This window comes from Periplaneta americana, chromosome 6 (assembly GCF_040183065.1).
Source record: "Periplaneta americana isolate PAMFEO1 chromosome 6, P.americana_PAMFEO1_priV1, whole genome shotgun sequence".
Lineage (NCBI taxonomy): Eukaryota > Metazoa > Arthropoda > Insecta > Blattodea > Blattidae > Periplaneta > Periplaneta americana.
In genome coordinates this window covers 44,008,625-44,032,993 of record NC_091122.1, presented here as the reverse complement: position 1 = coordinate 44,032,993, position 24,369 = coordinate 44,008,625, and the positions used below count along the sequence as shown (strand labels likewise).

The following is a 24,369-nucleotide window of genomic DNA, read 5'->3' as shown; positions in this document are numbered from 1 at the left end:
CACGTTTATTTACAATATACACAACTCAGTGTGTTACAGCGTTGTAATACACATATTTACTGTCATCCTCTGAGGAGTTTAGGGCTGAGAGGAATGCGGTTCCGACTAGTCTAGCGCGGTACTGGAGTGGGAGAGAACAGTGACAACGTCAGGAAGGAAGTACAATCATACTGAAAACATTCGCCCAATTTACGAGAGCAGTATGCCTATTAGTTTTCTAACGTATTTTTGGCGAGATATAGATACAATCATTCGTACTTACGTGTTCAGAGAAGGAAAGTATTGTAGAAAATTTATTTATTTATTTATTTATTCTGGCCATCACACCACCAGAAATACAAATACAATAAAATAAATAAAAAGAAAAATCATAATAAAACTACAATAATATAAATGAAAAGATATCACCAACCAACAAATGATTTTCGCATGACATTATAGGAATCTGTTTTTCACGATACCAATCACACATATTCTAAAATTCCAATAGAATAAAACCAAAAAACATGAAATATTTAATATGAGTAATTCATATAATATTAACATAGCTAACATCAGGGAGATGTTTGAGCAAAAATTGCAACAATATATTTAATATATTAATAACAAATCCCTATAGGCATAGGTAAACAATATGTATATGAAATATTCACACACTACTAAAAACTGAAGACTGCATATTTTTGGACGATTAATACTTCCCACTCCGCTCGGCTCGGCTTGGCTGTACCAACAAAAGAATGTACTTGAAACCCCCCCGCACCGATGGCAAGAATTCCTCAGGTCCCAGCGCTAAACTCGTCGGAGGAAGACAGTACAACGAATTTATAGAGTTAACCACACATAGAAAATGTATGTTATCTAACTTTGCACTACTTTCCTCTCCTTCATGGTTGCACTTGTTGCAATGAACAGTGATATATTTCAACAGAGATTAAGATGTGAACCTCGTACGATATTCAATTAGGCAGTGTTTATACTGCGAAAAACTTCTCTCCGCAAGGATGATGTAGCAGGGACGAATTTAAAATATGATGCCTACCGATCGCAACACAATATCCAATATAAATTCTTAAAATTACAGAACAATAAAAAAAAAAAACAACATAAAATTAAGGAAACTAGAGTCGACGGCAATTCGGAAGGCGGTATTCCGCTAGCATTTGCGTCGAGAGAGACAGATGAGAGAGCAAGGCAGTGTACAACATTGCCACATCGTACTTCACGCACGTGCAATACAAATAGCGCAGGAGAGAATTTAAATTATCAAAAGATAATAATGACCTTAGCCGTTGATTACTGTAAGCATGACACCAAACAAACCCTCTTTCCTTCACTAACAATATTCTTTGCACGGTTCTCAATCCCACACCACATGCTTCTGCAGTCGTTTCTTGCACGTTGGCAACGTTGCAGTCAGCATCAAGATGGCCGGCAGCGTTCTGCTCGTTAACGTTTTTAAAATAATTATACGCCTTAAACACTATTTCCCGTGCCTGCCTGTGCAATACTTGTCTTTTTACAGTCTCTTCTTCCATTTATTTATCTTACACATACACAGCAAATGTTAGTTTTACTTATTCAATGTATTGAAACACTCACACGTGAACAAACTAACTCAGGAAGTATTTGTTATAGACTGATTCCGATTGGTTCTAATGTACAAACTTTTGACGTCACATACCAGAAATGTTATGGTGCATATAGCAGCTGACCGCCTTCCGAAATGCCGTCTAGTCTAGACTTATGGGCATAACAAAAGTATTCTTCTCTCGATAGAATTGTCCGCAGAAAACTGTCAAGGACCGAACTCTTCAACAAACAACTGCAGCTTCAAATACTGAGACCTGTTTTCTTTCGGCATATCCTATAGATGTCCACGTTGAAAATGTCCTTGTTAAATTGTCCAGAGTCAAAATGTCCATAGTTCTATAATGTCCACTTCACTCTGATGTCCAGAGTCAAAATGTCCATAGTAGTATAATGTCCACTTCACTCTGATGTCCAGAGTCAAAATGTCCATAGCTCTGTAATGTAAACTATAGCCATTGTTCATGGTAGTTATAGTAACCTATGTAAAAATTTTCAAACGCAGAACTAATCAGAACTGAATTTTTTAAAGACGGAACGAAATCCTCAGTTAGTGCCATCACAGAAGGGTAAGCCACTTCTTTCTTTTCGTGGATACCTGTACCAACATCATGACTTTGATAGAGATAGGACAAAAATATATTGGCGATACAGGAACATGAACCTTCCAAGCCTGAAAGGCATCCAGCACACAAACAACGCGGTAGAAGACTGGCACAATCTTCTTCAACGCGTGATGGCTGTACATCCAACCACTTGGCGATTTATACAGTGCCTAAAGCGCGACGAAAATGGAATTTGGACGCAAATATTGCAAGCAAGAGTGAGGCATACACAAATTAAAGAGCCGGGAATGAAACGTATTTGACGAATCAAAGACAAATTCTCCAGAAACTACAACAGGTACAAAGAAAAAGGAGAAATTCTCTTAAATCTTAAAAGTATTAGTTACCATCTTAAAAGTGGAGCTCTGGTTCCCGATGATTAATAACTTATTTGTACGAGTTATGGAATAAAATTTATTGTGTTCTATTCAAGCAGAATTTTCCTTTGAACTTGGACATTATGGACGTTTGACACTATGGACATTTTGACCTAACGGACGTTTTATCATATGACCTTTCTGTCGTATGGACATTTAGTACATGGACATTTTCACCGTATGAACATTTTGAGAATATGGACATTTTGGTCCACACCTGTGGAGTAACGGTCAGCGCGTCTGGCCGCGAAACCAGGTGGCCCGGGTTCGAATCCCGGTCGGGGAAAGTTACCTGGTTGAGGTTTTTCCGGGGTTTTCCCTCAACCCAATACGAGCAAATGCTGGGTAACTTTCGGTGCTGGACCCCGGACTCATTTCACCGGCATTATTACCTTCATATCATTCAGACGCTAAATAACCTAGATGTTGATACAGCGTAAAATAACCAAATAAAAGAAGTGGACATTTTGACCTTATGGACGTTTTAGCATATGGACGTTCTGTAGTATGCATTATATACGGTGGAAGCGAAGAATTACGGTGGGAAGTAAGGAAATGCTCTACGTAGTGCAGATGTACCAATAAAGAAGTAAAGACATGTGACTAACCATAAGTACAGTACATTATCGAGGTGAAAATTTCGCTAAATAAAGGGAAACCAAATAAATAATACAAACATACATCCACGAGGCATTTAAACTGAAAACTATTTCTACTACAGAAAAACTAAACAACAACGCGTTCATAGTTAACACAAATTGCCTTTTACAGTATATTAGATGGTAACTGTTGCCAGTTTTATATCTCGGAACAGAGACAGGGTCAGCCTTATTTTGCATGCGGAAGATTATTTAATTTTGGTGTTTTATGAAGGGATGACAAAGCGGGAGAGAGATGGAGAAAATACCAAGAGGGTTGAAGTGTAGTAGGGAGGGTGGTTAACAAAATCGCGTTACCGTCCGCAAAAAAAAGAAAAGCGAAAATGGAATTCGGATATAAAAAGAGTTGAATGAGAGATGCATGCGCCAGTGCGGAGAGGCGAGCCCTTGGCGCACAGGGTGCCCAGGAAGCTGGTGATTTGTTGTACACACCTGCACATAGACAGAGGGTTTAACACCGGGGAATTCAGTCTCTGTACTTCTGTACCAACCTTCGGAGTGCATGACGACTAAACCGTGCAGCATTAACGTTGCATTATTCATTTATTTATTTATTTATTTTGCTAATAATTGTAACATAAAATATAATATAAACAGAAAAACTTTAGCTCGCCCCTGAAAGAGTAGAACTCGTGCTCAGGGACAGATTTCTGAATTGAAATTAAGAAGTATATAATACAATTTGTCTTATGTCTACTACGCAATAAGAATATATAAATTTAAATTTACAATTTTTTCTATTTTTATAAAATCCATACGTAACTTTTTAAATTTAATACTAGAACTATTAGAATTGACAAGATTAGGATATTTAAATATAAATTTGTTATATATTCTTGGGCCTAAATTACTACTATGTTTAAATACTGTAGCAGTGTTGCATTTTGGTTCAAACAATCTTAAAGAATTCATACCTTTTGTTTCATAACTATGAGAATACAATTCAAAATCATTTCGATTTTTATGTATGAATTTTATTAATACAATATAATAAATTTGTCTTATTTTAAGAACATTAAAGTCTTTGAATGATCAAGAGTTTGAACCTCGAATAGGGCACTGATGTCTGTCCTTTGTCAAAATGTTATTTTCAGTCTCAATTGAACACCTGGCATCTTGCTGACCTTACATCATGACTAGGGAACGGATTCTAGGTGCTAAAAAAGAGAGACTTTATAAAATCCAATTTAGGACTTTTAGGAGTTTATACAAAACTAGCCATACCCGTGCGCTTCGCTGCACTTGTTAGAAATAAATATAAAGTACAGAGGTGTGAAAATTATTAGAATAATCTTAATTTTAAAGGTTTTTTAATAGTTCCTTCACAAATATTCATTGAATTGATGAATATTGGTATATAATATTACTATACTGATGTAGGATATATTTACTACTAACAATGCCGGAAAGCATTGTTGTACATTGGTATTTTTCTTATTTTACAATTGTTATGGGAATTCAGAAATTATTATATTATGTTGGCGGAATTGGAAACATCAAAAATTAATTAAGAAATGCTTTAAACAAATTGTTCTTTGCGTTTACATTGTTGTGAAGGTTCAAATGAACGTATACATCTGTTTTGTGCATATAATTTTTTATGTTTCCAATTCCGCCAACATAATATAATAATTTCTGAATTCCCATAACAGTTGTAAAATAAGAAAAATACCAATGTACAACAATGATTTCCGGCATTGTTAGTAGTAAATATATCCTACATCAGTATAGTAATATATACCAATATTCATCAATTCAATTAATATTTGTGAAGGAACTATTAAAAAACATTTAAAATTAAGATTATTCTAATAATTTTCACACCTCTGTAATTACATAATTAAAATAGGACATTTGATCCAGGAAACATTCATTTTTGATCGTTTAATATGTTGAGAAGCTTTTGTCATCCAGTCTGCTGTCAAAAAATCTGAAAGTTATAATTTATAAAACAGTTATGTTATCGGTTGTTCTGTATGGTTGTGAAACTTGGACTCTCACTTTGAGACAGGAACATAGGCTAAGGGTGTTTGAGAATAAAGTGCTTAGGAATATATTTGGGGCTAAGCGGGATGAAGTTACAGGAGAATGGAGAAAGTTTCACAACGCAGAACTGCACGCACTGTATTCTTCACCTGACATAATTAGGAACATTAAATCCAGACGTTTGAGATGGGCAGGGCATGTAGCACGTATGGGCGAATCAAGAGATGCATATAGAGTGTTAGTTGGGAGATCGGAGGGAAAAAGACCTTTGGGGAGGCCGAGACGTAGATGGGAGGATAATTTTAAAATGGATTTGAGAGAGGTGGGATATGATGATAGAGACTGGATTAATTTGCACAGGATAGGGACCGATGGCGGGCTTATGTGAGGGCGGCAATGAACCTTCGGGTTCCTTAAAAGCCATTTGTAAGTAAGTAATATGTTATTTTAATTTAAATTTTATTTAAATAATTAAAATACGATCATTTTGGTCCTGAGAGCAACTCATTTGTTGCAAGGATAATTCCTTTAACATGTTTCTCAATTGTTATATCCAAATAATTAAAATAGGAACATTCGTTTTTGGTGCAAGGATAATTCGTTCAACATTTTTCTAAATTATTCTTCAATGCAACCTTTAATAAAACTCACAATCGGCCTGGTTGACGCAGTTGGTATAGCGCTGGCCTTCTATGGCGGAGTTGCGGGTTCGATCCCGGGCCAGGTCGATGACATTTAAGTGTGCTTAAAAAATGCGACAGGCTTATGTCAGTAGATTTACTGGCGTTCAAAAGAACTCACGCGGGACAAAATTCCGGTACACCGGCGACGCTGATACAACCTCGGCAGTTGCGAGCGTCGTTAAATTAAACATAACATTTAATAAAACTCCAAATGAATGTCAATATAGAGTGGATTGTGTACGAAGATAATTTTTATGTTGGCCTGACTGTGCATTTTTTAATCTGTTAAGTTTATTTGTACTCGCTTTAACATCTGTGGTCATGTCGCGTGTTTAGAATGTGTGGGTATACTAATAGGCCGTTTTTACTCTTGTTGAGTTCCTATTTCTATACTGTGTTGTGGATGGCTTGTGTTCACATAACTGATTATAGATTTTGATTAATTTTGATCGTATTAGTAATTGAGGCGGTAATGAATCATGGCATATAAATTTCAAATCTGGCATTTGCCTTTATGACTAAGGGAAACCATGAAAAACTCCATTGAGATTGGACGGCTACAGAGTTTGAACCCGTGACATCCCGAATGCGAGTCTCAAACTCTACCGTCTGAGCCAACTCGCTCTGTTGTGCATCATTGTTTATGTAAATAAAAGATGAAAATGAATGTGGTACATAAATATTACTTTAAGAGACCCAGGAAACGAATATGGCTTCAGGCGAACTGGCTCAATTTTGTGTCAACACAGAGTAAGAAAAAGGAAGAGAAAAACAGCTATAGACACTGTACATAAAAACGGGTGTGGTCTTTGAAAAAAAAATCTTCCATTCGCCTAAGAAGCGACGGATAACCAAGGAATTAAATCTGAAGAGAATGTCAGTTCAGCGGATAATCAACGAATTGGATGTGTTTTCATAGGTACTGTATACAGATTATCACCGTTTGCAATCACGTGATTTAATTCAAATCTATGTGTATTGTGCTCAGACTTTTGAAAATACACAACATCAAATGATTGCTCTCAAATATCGGCATGTTCAATAATCTTCAGTAGCACTGCGAAAAGTGTGCAAGGAATAATGGATAGTTTTTATAACCCCATGTTTACATTTCTGATTGATATGTTTAGAAATTAAGGGAACAGTCCACTAAAAATGACAATTTTTGACATAATCATTTTGTTTCAACCAAATTTTGAGAGCATGTTTACTATATAAAGGATAAACAAAACCCAAAATTTAATTCCAAAATGTTCTTCGCTTTTGATTTTTTGTACTTTTTTTTTTTTTTTTAGAAATATTTTCAAACCCTAGTTTTTAGTAGAAGCTCTAAATTTTTAAGCTTTCTTTTTTTTTTTTTTTACATTCGCAAGACATAAAGAAACATTTCTATGCATTCATTTTATGGGATATCTCATTTATTCACTTTCAGAATAAAAAAAATGGAAACATTTTTCTATAATTCATAGGAGAAAAAGTATTAATAAAATAAACTAGCAGCATTTCTTACAAAATAGAAGCATGGAAACATACAGCTATCTCGTAAATACTTTCAATAAAAATTTCATCCACATTGATTAATATTTGGCATAAAAAAGTTGATGTGTAATCAGGAAAAACGGATTTGAAAATAAAATGAATATTTATGTAACACACACCTGTTAAAATTCTCCTTCGCTACATTCATCTGGTAACTTCAAGGAGCCAACTTTAGAAGAAAAAGTTACTAGATTTGTAAACAGAAATTTGTAAAAAAGAATTCTTTGATGAAAAAATAATTTTGAAGGCTCTTTAAATGCCACACCCCCTTACAGCCTTAATTAAAAAAAAAACTTAATTGTAACCAGAATTGAACTAAATCCATTTGAGATATGAAAATATACATTCTAAAGAAGTGAAGTAGCCAGTAATTTTTTTTTCAAAGTTTTCGTCATTTTCAGTGCGTCCCTCTTAAAATTTCAGGGTCTTTATTTTCGGCATACTTTATTACAGGCCGTTCTGTATAAAGAAAAATAATTTTTGGAATGAGTGAAATATCTTCAGAACGCCATTTTCGTGTGAAGTTAGCTGGCCCGACTATGAACAAAGAGGTACCAGGATCGATCCTTGAATATTTCCTAGAGAATTTTCAACGATGTACGGTCTGCAATGGCGTACACCCTGCTTCGTGATCGAACAAATGGGAAGCCGCATTGGGTGGCGAACTCCGGTTAAAGAAAATCTGATTAATAAGAGCTGCTGGGCGGGGGGGGGGGGGGCTCGCAGCGCTGACCACGCAGCATCCCTATCCCGTCTGGTAGTTACGCTGTTAATTGCTAGATAGCAGGTGCATCGGGTCATGTGGCAGTGACGCCATGGCGTGCAGTTTAGTTTGGAAACATCTGGAGTGTTTAGGTAGTAGCTTTACTGCTTGACGACGAGTGTGGTACTGTGACAATCATTAATTATTGTTAATAATAAAATATATTATAAAATTACGTGTCAAATGTGTTTCATATCACAATCATTAATTATTACAAAATAATAAAATTTATTACAAAATTACGTGTCAAATGTGTTTAATATCACAATCATTAATTATTATAAAATAATAAAATATATTATAAAATTACGGTGAAATGTGTTTAATATCACAATCATTAATTATTGTAAAATAATAAAATTTATTATAAAATTACGTGTCAAATGTGTTTAATATCACAATCCTTAATTATTGTTAATAATAAAATATATTATAAAATTACGTGTGAAATGTGTTTAATATCACAATCAATAATTATTCTAAATAATAAAATATATTATAAAATTACGTGTCAAATGTGTTTAATATCACAATCATTAATTATCACGAAATAATAAAATATATTATAAAATTGGGTGTCAAATGTGTTTAATATCACAATGATTAATTATTAAAAATAATAAACTATATTATAAAATTACGTGTCAAATGTGTTTAATATCACAATAATTAATTATTACAAAATAATAAAATATATTATAAAATTACGTGTCAAATGTGTTTAATATCACAATCATTAATTATTATAAAATAATAAAATGTATTATAAAATTACGTGATTATAAAATTACGTGTCAAATTTGTTTAATATAACAACCATTAATTATTACAAAATAATAAAATATATTAAAAAATTGCGTGTCAAATTTGTTTAATATAACAATCATTAATTATTACAAAATAATAAAATATAAAATTACGTGTCAAATATGCTTAATATCACAATCATTAATTATTACAAAATAATAAAATTTATTATAAAATTACGTGTCAAATGTGTTTAAAATCACAATCATTAATTATTACAAAATAATATATGTTATAAAATTAAGTGTCAAACGTGTTTATATCACAATCATTAATTATCACTAAATAATAAAATATATTATGAATTACATCAGCTCCTTGTCTATGCGGATGACGTGAATATGTTAGGAGAAAATCCACAAACGATTAGGGAAAACGCGGAAATATTACTTGAAGCAAGTAAAGCGATAGGTTTGGAAGTAAATTCCGAAAATACAAAGTATATGATTATGTCTCATGACCAGAATATTGTACGAAATGGAAATACAAAAATTGGAGATTTATCCTTCGAAGAGGTGGAAAAATTCAAATATCTTGAAGCAATAGTAAGAAATATACATTACACTCGAGAGGAAATTAAACGCATAATAAATATGGGAAATGTCTGTTATTATTCGGTTGAGAAGCTTTTGTCATCTAGTCTGCTGTCAAAAAATCTTAAAGTTAGAATTTATAAAACAGTTATATTACCGGTTGTTCTTTATTGTTGTGAAACTTGGACTCTCACTTTGAGAGAGGAACATAGGTTAAGGGTGTGTGAGAATAAGGTTCTTAGGAAAATATTTGGGGCTAGAGGGATGAAATTACAGGAGAATGGAGAAAGTTACACAATGCAGAACTGCACGCATTGTATTCTTCACCTGACATAATTAGGAACATTAAATCCAGACGTTTGAGATGGGCAGGGCATGTAGCACGTATGGGCGAAACCTGAAATGCATATAGAGTGTTAGTTGAAAGGCCGGAGAGAAAAGACCTTTGGGAAGGCCGAGACGTAGATGAGAGGATAATATTAAAATGGATTTAAGGAGGTGAGATATTATGATAGAGACTGGATTAATCTTGCATAGGATAGGTACCGATGACGGGCTTATGTGAGGACAGCAATGAACCTGCGGGTTCCTTAAAAGTCATTTGTAAGTAAGTAAGGTTCTCCTACTATTCCCCATATTCTCCTAGTATTCCTTTAGCCGTATGTTTTTTTTTTTTTTTCTTATGGAAGACGAACCCAAGACACTGCACACACTAGTAAGCGTATTGTGCCTTTCGTCGGAATGATATTGAAATCCGATCGAACGAGCTCTTGCAGATCACGTGACTCAGGTATGTGACACTATCTGTCGGATTAAGCTTGTTGTCTTGACGTCGCTGATGGAGTCCCCACCACAAGGCATTCCTCCCGCCAGTAGCAATACTACTTCACGCCGACATTATTTCTATTCTCAGGATCTTTGACTTCGCTATTACCAGGATTCGAACCTCCAATCTTCGTGAGTCAATGCTCAGATTGAACCACTAAGACAAATTAAGTCGTAGATTATTGTGAAAAATTCGACAATTAGGTACATACATCTTCATTACACAACTTTTAACACTGTATCATTTCGGAATATGTATGATAAGCAGGGAAAGGATTTATATGTAAATACATATTTACTTATAAAGCTAATATAATTTATATTTTGCATTATCTTTATGTTTCACAATGTGTAGGGTTGAAAAATCCTACTTTTATTTTCCATATTTTTCCATATTTTAGAGTTTAGTACATATTTTCGTTAATTTCCATATATTTTCCATATTTCATATAAAACAGTCCATATTATATTAGGTTTAACAATAAAACAAAACAAAATTCCATTAACTTTTAAAAATACATTTCAACAATAGAGATTTAAACACATGTTCAGTAATCCCTTTAACATCAGAGTTATTTGAAAATTAGCAGTCCTATCAACAATGGGAAAGTAAGTTACATAACTGTATTAATTTAATTTAAAATTTTTAACAGACTTCAGTTGTGCAGCTCAACAGTTAAATGCCAGTCAGAGTACACATAGGTTCAGTTTTGTAAATCATACTATAAAGACGGTAAATATGCCAAAAGTACGTCATTCAGTCAATTTAAAATCAAAACTAACAAGTTACATTTCAGAATTTAAAGAAGATGGTTTATCAACTGACAATAAAATATTATTTTGTAATTTGTGTCAGTGTGCAGTATCATCTACACAAAAGTTCCTGGTGCAACAACACATTACAACTAGTAAACATCAGGCCAACAAACAACTAAATTCCAAGCAGAGACAATTGTTTTTAACACAACCAACAACATCGAATGTAAGATCTGAGTTTAACATCGACCTGTGCCGTTCTCTCATCTCTGCTGATATTCCTCTCTACAAACTAAAGAATAAGGTCTTCAGGGAATTCCTTGAAAAATATACTCAACATACAATCCCGGATGAGTCAACACTTAGGAAGACGTATGCTCCATCCATCTACGATGAGACAATACAGAAGATAAGAGATGAAATTAAAGATAGTTCAATTTGGGTTTCCATTGATGAGACTCCCGACAAAGAAGGTAGACTTGTTGGTAATGTTGTTATCGGTTTGTTAAGTGAACAATATTCTGAACGAATTCTTTTACATTGTGATGTTCTAGAAAAGTGCAATAACAAAACTATAGTTAAACTGTTCAACGAAGCTATGGGTATCCTGTGGCCAAAGGGTATTATGTACGATAATGTGTTATTCTTTATTAGCGATGCTGCCCCTTATATGGTCAAAGCTGGACAAGCATTATCTGTTGTATATCCTAAATTGACTCATTTTACTTGTGTGGCGCATGCATTTCATCGTGTGGCAGAAGTGGTCAGAGACAATTTCCCTAAAGTAGATTTGTTGATTTCATCAGTGAAAAAATTATTTCTCAAAGCTCCCAGTAGAGTTAACGTGTTGAAAGAAATGTACCCTGAAATTCCATTGCCACCAAAGCCAATTTTAACTAGATGGGGTACATGGCTAGAAGCAGTTGAATATTATGCCGAACATATAGACTCTATTAACAATGTTCTCCTTGCATTGGACTCTGAAGATGCAGTCTCAATTGATACTGCGAAAACAGTTACCTGTGACATAAGTGTGAAGAATGACTTAGCTCACATTCAGCATACATTTTCATGCATCATAAAAACGCTCAAAAGTCTCCAAAATAGGCACCTTTCACTATCTGAAAGTTTTTAAATTATAAATAGTACTGTGGAACAACTGAATCGTGGTAGAGGTAAAGTTGCAGATGCAGTAAGAGCTAAGGTGGACACTGTACTTTCAAAAACCCTGGATATGAAGAACTACAAAAGGTTGTTGCTGTGATGAGTGGTGAATCAACAGTGAAGATTAACTTGGACTTATCCCCAGCAGACATTGTGAAATTGAATTATGTACCAGTTACTTCTTGTGACGTCGAACGCTCTTTTAGTCAGTATAAATCTATCCTCAGAGACAATAGAAGAAGATTCACTTTTCAGCACTTGAAAGAAATGTTTGTAACCTATTGTTATGGTAACAGACAATAAAAATTGTGTTTTGTTGAAACTACATTGGAAGATAAGGTACGTCCATTATATTTTTTGTTTAGTTTGATTAAAATGTACCAATATTTAACGTACATAGTCATTTTTTTATAATTTTAAGTCCATATTTAATTCCATATTTTGGTAAAAATCCATATTTAATTCCATATTTTGGTAAAAATAACTACATATATATTTACATATTTCATATATTTTTAGTCCATATAAATCCGTTCCCTGATGATAAGTCTTTCTTGTGTTAAATTTTAACGTACCTTGTTAACATGTTTCGACCTATTTTGGGTCATCTTCAGAACTGGTCGTTGCTGGTCTTGGCGCCTGTTGTTTCCTGTGTGGGTGCGTTCGCAGTGTAGAATCAAAGAGTGTATGTGTTTTGAAATTGAGTTGTGTGTTGAGAATATCGTTGGGGTGTGTTTTCGTGTGTCTGTATATTTCATATTGTTCTAGTGTGTTGAGTTTTTGGCTTTTTGGTTGGATGTGCAGTATTTCCATGTCTGTGTTGATGTCTCTGTAGGTGTGGTTGGCATTTGTGATGTGTTCTGCATATTTACAGGTGTTTTGTAATTTTGTTATGGCTGTGATGTGCTCTTTGTAACGTGTTTGAAATGATCTGCCTGTCTGTCCTATGTAGAAGTTGTTGCAGGTGTTACATTTGAGTTTGTGTATGCCTGTGTGGTTGTATTTATTTGTTTGTTTGTTGAGAAATTTAACACAAGAAAGACTTATCATACACATTCCGAAATTAGGTACAGATTAAAATAGGCCTATATTTTTATTTCCTTCAGATACGCGTGTGTTAGTAAAAATGTAGCAAGTTTAAGTTTCCTACTGTGTGTGTTGAACCTACTTGTATTGTAAATCATTAGCAGAAAACCTGAATACCAACTTTTACCGCAATAAGGATAATAATTCACAGGAAATACACGCTATTTGCGCCTCGAACAAGGAACAATGATTTATATCTATAGCGACAAAAACCAGACCAAAATATTTCCAATTTCTTTTCTCTGCATCATTTTACAAATGGCAGACGAACGTCATAAATTCGAAAAGATAAAAAAGATGTTTTAAGAAAACAATCTCTGTTAATAGTGCCTTCATACCAGCCTGTTAAACGCTTTGCCCTCTGCTTGTTTCCACGTTTTATTGATACTGGCTTCAACTTGCACGCGTTAAGGTTTGTATTCGCTCCCGCGTCATTGAGTTTAATATCGTGACGTTTACTCAGTTGAATTGTTCTGCCGAAGAGAGTTCAGCAGAACCAATAAATAAATCAAAACAATTAGTAAACTGCTCTCGGAACAGCTATTTCAGCGGCAGAGCTGTCTTTATAAAAGGTTTTTAGTACTGTTTTGTTAGTAATACAAAGCGAAGTATTAAGTTACACTTTCTCGGCTCCAAAGTCCGTGATGATTCTGGGTTCAAGCCCATATCTTGATTTTTTATTCACGTAAGAGTAAATGTGTTGGGATTTCAGAAACTATAGCCTACGTAAATCAACACAAAACATCACATCGACAAGAGGAACTTCGGACGTCCACAAAAAGGTAGTAAAATTATCTAGATTCTAACTGAGAGTTCCCGGGTTCAGTTCCAGATGATGACACGTTTTTTCTCGCTGTCAGAATTTCCACAACGGCTCCGGGGTTCTCAGCATCCTGTCAGATTGAGTACCGGGTCTTTTCCGGGGATGAAAAGCGGTGTGAATGTAGCGTCGCCCACACCATCTAATTCTAGTGCCGAGGTCAAGGAACCATGAAGCTCTATATGTGTGCCCCCCCCCCCCAGGACGGGACCTGAATTCTTGCGAGAGAAATGAACGTAAGTTCACAAATAAAGGAAAAGAATTTAACTAACCAATTTCCTTCTTTTTTGCCGATTAAAGACACCCGTATAATAGAATTAATCGATATGTTGTATGGAAATTTTAAATTTTTAGTTAAAATTTAAATTAATTAATGCTCTGGAAGTTCGAAATACTGGAACACACAACGGTTTAATTAAATACATTGTACGGATAAAATAAGAAAAATAGCAAACCAATAGTACTACAATAGATTATAAACTGAATGAGCTGGAAAACTGTGGGTTATGGGAAGAATACAAAATTATGGAAATTGGAATGTTGATGATGATGATGATGATGATGATGATGATGATGATGATGATACTTGTAAGCCGTGCCTACACATCTCTAAGGAATTGAATGTTGAATATGGAGCCGTAGAAAATGATAAAGAATTATTTGAAATAACGTTTTTACATACCGTAAGAAGATATTCGGGAATAGCTCACATCCGAAAGGAAGATACGGCAAGAAAGCTGAAATTAGAATCTAATAATGAAGAAATGATAAAATATAACAAGTTGAATCAACATTTTCAGACAAGAGAGAGTCATCCCTAAAAGACAAAGTATATGATTATGTCTCGTGACCAGAATATTGTACGAAATGAAAATATAAAAATTGGAGATTTATCCTTCGAAGAAGTGGAAAAATTCAAATATCTTGGAGCAACAGTAACAAATATAAATGACACTCAGGGGGAAATTAAACGCAGAATAAATATGGAAAATGCCTGTTATTACTCGGTTGAGAAATTTTGTCATCTAGTCCGCTGTCAAAAAATAAAAAAAGTTAGAATTTATAAAACAGTTATATTACCAGTTGTTCTGTATGGTTGTGAAACTTGGACTCTCACTTTGAGAGAGGAGCAGAAGTTAAGGATGTTCGAAAATAAGGTTCTTAGGAAAATATTTGGGGCTAAGAGGGATAAAGTTACAGGAGAATGGAGAAAACTACAAAACGCAGAACTGCACGCATTGTATTCTTCACCTGACAATTAGGAACATTAAATCCAGACGTTTGAGATGGGAAGGGCATATAGCACGTATAGGCGAATCCAGATATGTATATAGAATGTTAGTTGGGAGACCGGAGGGAAAAAGACCTTTGGGGAGGCCGAGTCGTAGATGGGAGGATAATATTAAAATGGATTTGAGGGAGGTGGGGTATGAAGATAGAGACTGGATCAATCTTGCTGAGGATAGGGACCGATGGCGGGCTTATGTGAGGGCGGCAATGAACCTTCGGGTTCCTTAAAAGCCATTTGTAAGTAAGAGAATCATAGCCATTCAAAGAAAATACAGGTATAAACCAGAAAGACTTTCAACAAACCAAACTAGCTGAGCTGTGGAATACTGAGCCGATAAGAGTATAGCGCTGATGATCAAATTAATGATGATTATGACGAGAATAATAAACATTTTCATCGTCATCTTCCTTCAAGAATTGTCTTTGTTTCATTACACTTTCATTCTAGCGACTATTACCAAACGAAGCTACTGTGTAGATATTAACAATGAGCAGGGCTCTTTGTCATTTTGGTCAGCATGGCATAAGATTTGTTCAATTTAAACGATGTTCACAAGGCGGGAAATATAATATTCAATCCCGATGGTGGGGATAGATTTTCACTTCTCTTCCAAGAATCAAAATATTGTTTTCGCTGGAAATATTCATGGCAAACATAACAGAGGATTATTATTATTATTATTATTATTATTATTATTATTAGTAGTAGTAGTAGTAGTAGTAGTAGTAGTAGTAGTAGTAGTAGTAGTAGTAGCTAGTAAAATTTGCGTGGGTTTGACTAGCGGCAAACTCATCACTGCGGGCGTGGTGAAACGCCTTTTTGGGCAGTGTGTGCGCCGCCTCGAGGTCGCAGTCCCCTTCAATTCGCTGTTTAATGTTGAGTTCGATCGATCCCAGCCTGCCTGCCTGCCTGCCTGACCGGCGCTCTGAGCGCTCCGTTCCACTTGTATTAGATTTGAAATTCATCATCGGAAATCGTGTTAAAGTGCTTCAAAAGGTCGGCGGCCCCAAGTTGTTGCATGAGATAATAATTTCAACAGGCTTGTTCATCATCTGCAAGGGGTTGGAGGAGGAGACGCTTTTATAACTCAATGAATCGAGCTTGCAGGTGGGAAGGTCACGAGTTCGATTCCTCTCTATATGCTAAGCGACCCTGCACGCAATTTCCCTTTCATTTACAAGCATATCAATGGCAAATGTTCGGACCTTTAGGACTTACCGATTGGTTTTTGCTACTAAGTAATAAATGATGAAAGTCCTTATATCAATGTACAGTACCTACTTTATACTAAAAACTTTGGTTATACGTAATTAAAGAGGAAATATTTAAATTACGCAGAACTCGGAACTACGTGTAAATAAGGCTTTAATAAGATACGATAGTTTTCGGATGACTTGAATCAGTTTAACAGAACATAGAGAAATCATAATATTCTATTAATTATTCAAAATATTCCCTAAAAAGTGTAGAAATAGGCACTAAATATTCTCTCACAGAAATCATAATATTCCATTAAATGTTTAAAATATTGCCTAAAACGTGTAGAAATATGCGCTAAATATTCCCTTACAAAAATTATGATATTCCATTAAATATTTAAAATATTCCCTAGAAAGTGTAGAAATATGCACTAAATATTTCCTCACAAAAATTATAATACTGTATTCCACTAAATGTTTAAAATATTCCCTACAAAGTGTAGAAATGTGCACTAAATATTCCCTCACAAAAATCGTAATATTCCATTAAATGTTCAAAATATTCTCCAAAAAGTGTAGAAATATGCACTAAATATTCCCCCACAAAAATTATAATACTGTATTCCACTAAATGTTTAAAATATTCCCTACAAAGTGTAGAAATATGCACTAAATATTCCTTCACAAAAATTATAATACTGTATTCCACTAAATGTTTAAAATATTCCCTACAAAGTGTAGAAATATGCACTAAATATTCCTTCACAAAAATTATAATACTGTATTCCACTAAATGTTTAAAATATTCCCTACAAAGTGTAGAAATATGCACTAAATATTCCTTCACAAAAATTATAATACTGTATTCCACTAAATGTTTAAAATATTCCCTACAAAGTGTAGAAATATGCACTAAATATTCCCTCACAAAAGTTTTAATACTGTATTCCACTAAATGTTTAAAATATTCCCTACAAAGTGTAGAAATATGCACTAAATATTCCTTCACAAAAATTATAATACTGTATTCCACTAAATGTTTAAAATATTCCTTACAAAGTGTAGAAATATGCACTAAATATTCCTTCACAAAAATTATAATAATGTATTCCACTAAATGTTTAAAATATTCCCTACAAAGTGTAGAAATATGCACTAAATATTCCTTCACAAAAATTATAATACTATATTCCATTAAATGTTTAAAATATTCCCTAGAAAGTGTAGAAATATGCACTAAATATTCCCTCACAAAAATTATAGTAGGCCTATTCCATTAAATGTTCAAAATATTCCCTACAAAGTGTAGAAATATGCACTAAATATTCCCTCACAAAAATTATAATACTATATTCCACTAAATGTTTAAAATATTCCCTAAAAAGTGTAGAAATATGCACTAAATATTCCTTCAGAGAAATCATAATAGTCCATTAAATGTTCAAAATATTCCCTTACTTACTTACAAATGGCTTTCAAGGAACCCGCAGGTTCATTGCCACCCTCACATAAGCCCGCCATAGGTCCCTATCCTGTGCAAGATTAATCCACTCTCTATCATCATATCCCATCTCCCTCAAATCCATTTTATTATTATCCTCCCATCTACGTCTCGGCCTCCCCAAGGTCTTCTTCCCTCCGGCCCCCCAACTAGCACTCTATATGCATTTCTGGATTCGCTATGCACTAAATATTCCTTCACAGAAATTTAATACTCCATTAAACGTTTTTGTTCTGTATGGTTGTGAAACTTGGACTCTCACTTTGAGAGAGTAACAGAGATTAAGGATGTTTGAGAATAAGGTGCTTAGGAAAATATTTGGGGCTAAGAGGGATGAAGTTACAGGAGAATGGAGAAAGTTACACAACACAGAACTGCACGCATTGTATTGTTCACCTGACATAATTAGGAACATTAAATCCAGACGTTTGAGACGGGCAGGGCATGTAGCACGTATGGGCGAATCCAGAAATGCATATAGAGTGTTAGCTGGGAGGCCAGAGGGAAAAAGACCTTTGGGGAGGCCGAGACGTAGATGGGAAGATTATATTAAAATGGATTTGAGGGAGGTGAGATATGGTGATAGAGACTGGATTAATCTTGCTCAGGATAGGGACCAATGGCGGGCTTATGTGAGGGCGGCAATGAACCTCCGGGTTCCTTAAAAGCCAGTAAGTAAGTAAGTAAGTAAGTAAGTAAGTAAGTAATGGAATATTATGATTTCTGTAAGGGAATATTTAATACACATTTCTACACTTTTTAGGGAATATTTTGATTCATATTTTGCTTGTTTTTGGCGCATAAAAATCTCACCTCTAGTGATGGTCATTTTTTATGTGACTACAACAGTTTCTAGTAAGCTCTTGGATTGGATTCATGGGTAATAGAATTAAAATAGAAATCAGCTTTCAACTTATCCGTAGTAGTGATCCCCATAAGTTAGGTGAAGAGTGGAACTTGATGACAGAGTTAACACGAATCGGCTTATTACACGCCTGTAAAAGGCAGCAGTGCAAGACTCGTTCTTGTGATGGGAACTCTTACAGAGCTGTAAATCCAGATGATCGGAGACTTCTGTACGCAAAGATGGCGGAAAGCCGCAAGCGTCCTCGGACATGCGTGCTGCGGATGGTGGTACGTGCAGAAGCGTAACAACCACAGCTTCTTCAGACTAATATTTAATTACACACATATTAGCACCGTCGGTCGGCGGCACCAAACAGATAGATCCCCTCCTGTTCTTCATCTCTAGAGAACAACTATATTTCACATTGACGGATCGTCTCTTAATTGTCACCATAAGTTTCTTCTTAGTGCACGAACTATACAGAAATTTTATCCAGTAGGTTAGGGTCAAATTCAACATTGTGTGAAAACCATACTGTGGATTCTAATCCAGCTTTGTCCGTTAGGAATTTGATGACACTTTTTGTCTTAAAGGGGGAGGCACACCTTTTACTAGTATAATTTTACTACATTAAAAAAAGAAAAAAAATCCTCAATCTATAACAGAATGCTGCATTGGAGTTAAATCGCTCGCTTGAACTCGGTCGAGTGTCGCACCCTCGAGTGAAATAAGATCGGTCGTGATACGCTCGTAATAAATAGAAGCATAGTACAAGGTCATCTCACCGACATGTCTTATCTTGTATGGAAGGCGACACATATGTTTTGCTCACACGGTAAAAATAAGGCTTTATTTTTTGCGTTTATGACAAACGTTTAATGGAACAGTCAGTGGAACGTACCAAAACAGGAACATGAAGTTATAAATAAAATAGTATGAAAAACTTCGATATACAGTTATTATTGCTAATTAATAATTATTGAATGTTTGATTTACCACATATACAATATGTTAAGTCCATATATAGTGTTCCGCTATATACTGCGACAATTAGAAACTTTTCACAAAATATTATTGATATAGCAGTAAATTAATAACAATATTAGTACAGAGATAACGTCACAGAAAATATAATAAAACGAATAATCATGCTGCACAATTGTTACAGACGCAGAGATTGATTAGAGATTATTAGAGATTATTATTATTATTATTATTATTATTATTATTATTACTACTAGAAAACTTGATACGGTTCTTGCATTATCGTGATTGTGTTCTCCGTTTATAATAATTACATCTACATCCAATAACATCTATCAGATGTGGCAAAAAGAAAATCACTCCTGTGTGGGGGGGGGACATTTACCTACAACATTTATATATTACATTTTAAAGCAAGTTTTGTAGTTGTACTATGGAGAGGTTAGTTAAACACTGCAAAGTTTTGAAATGATAAACATCTATGATGTTACTACACAGTTCATCACTGTAACAAGAACGAATGTCTAACGCTCGGCTTATACTGTTCGAGGATTTATCGCTCGCGACAATTTTACCCATCATGCATGTGCGCTACCTATCGGATTATGCTATGAACTACTTGGCGCTCGAGCGAAAACGTACGATGCAGACCTCTGATCTATAGGACCTCTGGAAACAAAAATTGGCAGACTTAATATACACCATCTGTACATCAATAAATAATTTTAACGTTTTTGAAAACTAAATAGTTATGTTTCTTTAATTATGAAAGTTTTTTAGAATCTTTTTCAGCCGGGCAGATTTTACATAATAATCCAAAACGTGCTTAAAATATCTTAATGAAACTTTGCATGCATATGAAGTTCTCTCAAGTGAACAACATACAGTACAATCTTTAAGATAGAATGCGTAGTTTATTTTGAAAAATAATATTGATCAACATTTTCTGAAAAGAAATTAGTATATAATTGTTAAAAATTAAAACTAATGTTAGAGATTTTGCTGTATGTTGTATACACGTTTATTAAAAATAGATCAAAATAAGAATTACATTAAAATTCAAATATTTGAGTAATTTACGACTATCATTCAAACTTGGTGTGTACTATAAACAGTAACATGAACTGCTGCCAGGAAGTCAAAAGAAAGATAGCAATGGCCAAGGAAGCTTTTAATAGAAAAAGGAGCATCTTCTGCGGACCTTTGAAAAAAGAACTAAGGAAGAGACTAGTGAAGTGCTTTCTGTGAAGCGTAGCATTGTATGGGGGCAGGAACATGGACATTACGACGAAGTGAAATGAAATATTTGAAATGTGAATATGGAGAAGAATGGAACGCATGAAGTGGACAGACTGAAAAAGAAATGAAGCTGTGTTGGGAAGAGTAGGGGAAGAAAGAATGATGCTGAAACTGATCAGGAAGAGGAAAAGGAATTGGTTGGGTCACTGGCTGAGAAGAAACTGCCTACTGAAGAATGCACTGGAAGGAATGGTGAACGGGAGAAGAGTTTGGGGCAGAAGAAGATATCAGACTATAGACATTAAGATATATGGATCATATGCGAAGACAAAGAGGAAGGCAGAAAATAGGAAATATTGGAGAATGCTGGGTTTGCAGTAAAATACTTGCCCTTGGGCAGAACATTATGAATGAATCATTGAAACGGAGCACGACTGAAAAAAAAAAGTTTCCTAATTATAAAAAAAATTAGCATTAGATTTTCAAAAATATTAAAATTATTTATTGATGTACAGATAGGTAGTATATATTAACCACACCAATTTTTGTTTCAGAATCTATAGATTCTGAGGAAAAAAAAAGTTGAAATATAATAAAATTGTACTGGTGAAAGTCCTACCATTTGTCCGCCTAATGTCGGGTCAAAAAAGTATAGACTAAAGATGGCTTAAGTAAGGTGTGCGTACAGAAAATTTTCCATGCATACAGAAATTAATTGATATGATATATGATATGATATATGATATGATATGATATGATATGATATGATATGATATGATATGATATGATATGATATGATATGATATGATATGATATGATACGATACGATACGATACGATAGGGTATGGTATGGTATGATATGATATGATATGATATGATATGATATGATATGATATGATATGATATGATATGATATGATATAGGCCTATGATACGATACGATATGATAATATGATATGATATATAATATGATATATGATATATATAATATCATATATGATATGATATGATATGATATGATATGATATGATATGATACGATTAATTGTTATTAAGCAAAACATCCAAGTAGTTGATGGTCCTTCACATCTCTGATACGATACGATACGATTTATTGTCATTAAGCAAAACATCCAAGTAGCTGATGGTCCTTCACATCTCTGATACGATACGATACGATTTATTGTCATTAAGCAAAACATCCAAGTAGTTGATGGTCCTTCACATCTCTGATACGATACGATACGATTTATTGTCATTAAGCAAAACATCCAAGTAGCTGATGGTCCTTCACATCTCTGATACGATACGATACGATTTATTGTCATTAAGCAAAACATCCAAGTAGTTGATGGTCCTTCACATCTCTGATACGATACGATACGATTTATTGTCATTAAGCAAAACATCCAAATAGCTGATGGTCCTTCACATCTCTGATACGATACGATACGATTTATTGTCATTAAGCAAAACATCCAAGTAGTTGATGGTCCTTCACATCTCTGATACGATACGATACGATTTATTGTCATTAAGCAAAACATCCAAGTAGTTGATGGTCCTTCACATCTCTGATACGATACGATACGATTTATTGTCATTAAGCAAAACATCCAAGTAGTTGATGGTCCTTCACATCTCTGATACGATACGATACGATTTATTGTCATTAAGCAAAACATCCAAGTAGTTGATGGCCCTTCACATTTCTGTATACAGGAATTAATTAAAAGCCACTTTGTACAAAACGTTTAAGGTTCAATATCATGTCGTTGAGATGTTACACTCCAAGTTTGAATCCAGTTATCAAGACATAACCATTGTTAATGTGATGTTCTGCAATGGCTACGGTCAGCAATTAGTAAACTTTCTGAAGAAAGTTGAAAATTCTGCATATCATTATTACTACAGTGCTATTTTAGAATAAACTACTGTAGGCCCACAACTTATGATAGATTGAGCACTTTTTATCGACACTTTGTAGAAGAAATGGAATGAAAAGCGAAAAGTCACCAACGGTCTGGAATTTAGGAGTAAACGATGAAATTAAGGGAAGTAATGGGACACACAGAACTCTTACTACCAGCGTATATTGATTCAGCCCTTGACGTTGGTTCGGCTATGTAATCATTTCACCTGCCGGGGCTTGAACCATACCCGCTCCGAATGAGTGTCCCGCCCATTGGCGAGCACCGACGTGCTTTATTTACTCGGCCTGTGATGTCATGGGACGGAATTTAACCGATCAGTTAATCGATTCGGGATGTTTAAACCGTGGTTAGAGCGTGGGACATGCTTCGCTGGCATCTCGGATGTCCGATGTCCGCGGTTGTCCAAAACCCTGTAAGACTCAGATATCAACAATATTCGAGTATGTTAGTAGTAGGCCAGTTTGAAATAGAATTCGTTGTTTAATGTAACTTTGAAACTGAAGAGAGACAAAGAATGATTGAAATGGACAAATAAAGAATTAAAGGAAAGAATAAATGAATTGTAAAAAGAAAAAATGAAAGTCAAAATGGGGAATTAAAGAAAGAAGCGAGAAAGACCGGAAGGAAAGACGAAATTGGCAATGAAGGAATGGAAGACAGAGAAGAAAGAATGAAAAAAATATATATATATTGAAAGAAAGAAGAAAGAGAAAGAATCAACGAAAGAAAAAAGAAAAAAAAAATAACTACAAAGGAAATAGGGCAAAAGAAATATATCGTGAAACGAAGAAAGAAGAGAGAAAAATTCAAAAGGAACAAATGAAAGACGAAGGAGGAATGGAGTAAATAAATAAAAAATTAATTATTGAAAAAGGAGAAAAAGGAAAAAATTAACAAAGAAATAAAAAGAAGAAGAAATGAAGGAAAAAATGCGAAGTAAAATTGAAAACGAGGATGACCAGAAGAAACGCGAGGTGATAGTAAGAATGCAAGGAAGAATTGAAGACAAAAGAAAAAAATGGTAGAAAAAGGATGAAAGAAAATAAGAAGAAAGACTGGAAGAATGAAGGAATAAAAGACAGGAAGAAGGAAGAATGGAAAGAAGCAATGAAGACGAAAGAAAGAAAATTATAGAGAAAAGGATGAAAGAAAATAAAAAAGATGGAAGAATGAAGGAATGAAA

At 34.4% G+C, this 24,369-nt stretch overlaps 1 protein-coding gene across 2 annotated transcripts in view; it reads left to right on the top strand.

Annotated features, from left to right (window-relative positions):
• Window positions 1–24,369, top strand: part of Lim1 (LIM homeobox 1) — a 539,144-nt gene that overhangs the window by 290,849 nt on the left and 223,926 nt on the right. The window lies entirely within an intron of this gene.